Source organism: Delphinus delphis, chromosome 3, assembly GCF_949987515.2.
Source record: "Delphinus delphis chromosome 3, mDelDel1.2, whole genome shotgun sequence".
In the NCBI taxonomy this organism is placed as follows: domain Eukaryota; kingdom Metazoa; phylum Chordata; class Mammalia; order Artiodactyla; family Delphinidae; genus Delphinus; species Delphinus delphis.
Window position 1 is genome coordinate 14,583,723 of NC_082685.1, and position 3,250 is coordinate 14,586,972.

Sequence of the window (3,250 nt, forward strand, 5' to 3'; positions counted from 1 at the left end):
ACCAGAAGTTCGTTTGGTAACACATGATCAGGCCCAAGGAATGCTCATGTCTAGGACAGGACAGGACCACCTTCTCTGTTCCCACAGGACATTCCTCCTGCCATGGCTTCAGCTAGTTGATCACATGGGATTCAGTTACTGCAGATGAGGTGACAGTCACACCAAGCTTTGCTTTACTGAGACCATAGGTCTAGATGGGCCTAGATTTCCTCAGTCAACCCCCTACTTTTTTTAGTAACAACTTTTCTGGTCTATATATTTTTATAGTCTATATATTTTTTAAGTTAGAAAAAAATTATTAAAGCCAAAAAATTATCTAGACTATACAGATGTCAAAAAGAATGGGATAAAGAACAACTTCCAAAATATATTGCTGAGATATATAAAGGTGCTTGTGAATAGTTTATTTCTGAAAAGATACACAGGAAGCTGGACACAGCAGTTGCCGCTGGAGAGGATATATGCACTTTTTTCAAAACTGGCATACTGTGCATATTATTTTGTAAACTGCTTTAAAAAAATATGCTAGAAACATTTCCCTTGTTACTAAATATCCCTTGATTCTGTCTGTGTACATGGTATTATAAGATGTGCTACAATTAACCAACCCCTACTGCTGCACATTAAATACTATTTTAATGGGATGAGTTTGCAGCGCACAATGTTGCACATGCTTCTAATCTAGGATAAATTCCTCACAGCACATTTGCAGGACCGAAGTGGGTATGCGTGTGGGTTTTAAATTCTTTCCTTTTTCCTTGTTAGGTGGGCCCCTCAGCAAGTTCATCTCACCAAGGGGGGTGCATTTTACTTGCTTACTTAAGAGTTTTGTTCCCAGGTCCTTGGAGACCATGTCGGTCTGCAGGAGCCTCTACTTCTAGCAACTCTCTCTACTGCTTTCTCCTGACCAACGAATTCTGATTTGGCCCACTGAAAGGAGCCTGGGGGAGGCCTTGTGATGCTTACATATCCAGTCTCAAATGGCATTTTAAACACTATGAGATGAATGTATGATAGCAGTAGTCATGGGTGTACAACCTTTCTGGTGGACAGTTGAGCAACGTCAGCATTAAAAGTGCAAACCCTTTGACCACAAGATCTATGTATACACTAAAACTTTTAATAGTGGTTTAAAAGTAGAACCAACTCAAGAGACTCCATGGTGTCTGGCTTCAAAAAATTATGGTAAATCCACACCACATTGTTCTATGCAGTCATTAAAAATGACCAGATTTGTAACGTGTTTTGGTTCACAGATCCCGTTAAGAATCTGATAAGTGCTGTGTATCTTCAACTCACAAAAACGAGTGCTATCTCTGAAATCTATCCGTGGTGGATCAGAAGTTAAAGCTTCTTGATACAGTTCTTTACTGGCATGGAAAAATCACACTATCCAGATTACTGAGCATTTACTAAACAGAACATTCCCCCTGCCTGGACTGTTCACATAGCTGGTTCCGGAGTGGGATCTCAGTGCAAACCTCACCGCCCAAGGGCCTTCTCAGATAACCCTATCAGTGTAGGCACCACCCTCCTCCCTTATCATGGTCTTAGCACCCTCTGTTTTCCTCAATAACACCTTTGAGATGATATATTTGTTTACTGATCTATGGGTCTCTCTGCCTACCCAGACCGTGGGCTCATGAGAGCAAGAACTTAGGTCTGACTTGTTCATTGTTTCATCCACAAGCAACATCCAACCTGCCTTTTTTTGTTGTTTTTTTGTGGTACGCGGGCCTCTCACTGTTGTGGCCTCTCCCGTTGCGGAGCACAGGCTCCGGACGCGCAGGCTCAGCGGCCATGGCTCACGGGCCCAGCCGCTCCACGGCATGTGGGATCTTCCAGGACCGGGGCACGAACACGCGTCCCCTGCATCGGCAGGCGGACTCTCCACCACTGCACCACCAGGGAAGCCCCAACCTGCCTTTTTGTGAACCAAGAATGGTCTTTACAGGTGAACATTTGCAATCAATTGATGACAGGAAAGACTGACTTGGAATCCCCAGAAAAGCATTCCATTCTTCTCATTAGACCTAAATTATTTAAACTGTACTCAATTGCTATATTTTATATTCCACCAATAAAAAGTGTTCTGGACATTTTTCTCTTTGGTTATATAAGCACTACACAATAGCCTCAATTTTGGCTCTTGGCCAGAAGAGCCTAAAATATTTGCTATCTGGCCCTTTATAGAAAACGTTTGCCAGCCTCTGGTCTAAGGCAATATCTGACGTACAGGAGACAATCCATAAGCGTCAGAAGTTACGTAGCAACAAAAAAGAAATGTATCTAAAACACAAAGATATATATTTTCATAAAATACAGAGGTATAGCCAACTAAAGTGTTAATGTTAACGGCGAGAGTCACATTACGGGGCAAGTCCACAGTCTACATTTCCCTAATGTTTGCTGCGGCTTGTTAATTTTCCCCACAATTAGCATGCGTTATCTTTACCATCATCGTTTTGGATGCAACGTAAATGCATCTTGCAGGATGGCGCCCTGCCCTCCGGACGCGCAGTGTAGAAGGCCCAGCACCCGTAGGTCCTGGACGCTCACTCCTTCCCCGCTGCTTGAATGACTGCACAGAAGCCACACGAGCCCCAAAGAGGCGCACTCAGTCTGAGGCCGGCAGGGGTGCGGGTGGGGTCCGCTCGCCCTAAAGTCTTCCTTATCAAAACGTTTGATCGAGAGAAAGAAATCGAGCGGGAGGCTCTTTTGAACCTCAATAAGCTCAGTTACATCCCCGCCAAGCCCATAGCCTCCCGGTTCTGCTTCTGCCTCCGGGCGGCCCCGGGAGCATGTGACAGGCGTCGCGGCCCAGGAGCCGCCCAGACGCACCTCACCTCGTATTTTCCTTACCGCCGCCCCGCGAGGAGGAAACAGGCCTTGACCGGGGCAGGAACACCCCAGGCTCCCTAGTCCCGCGGAGAACGAGGCCGGCCAAGCCTTCCGGTTGCAACGCTGAGCTGAGAAAACGCCCCGGCCGCGGCTAACAGCCGTCCGCTCAGTTCTAGCAGCTCCTGGGCGTCGCACGACAACAGCCCACTCCGCACATGCGCGAGAAAGCCCTTGCGCGTACACTTCGCTGGCCCCTCCTGCGCGCCCGGCCTCGCGCGGCTTCTTCCCTCCCGCCTTGTGCCCTCACTTCCGGGGTTTCCCGGCGACGGCCGTAAGTGGCGGGCGGAAGCAGCCCGCGAGGCCAGCCGTAAAAGGCTCCCTCGCGCCACTTCCGGCCGGCTTCCGCAGA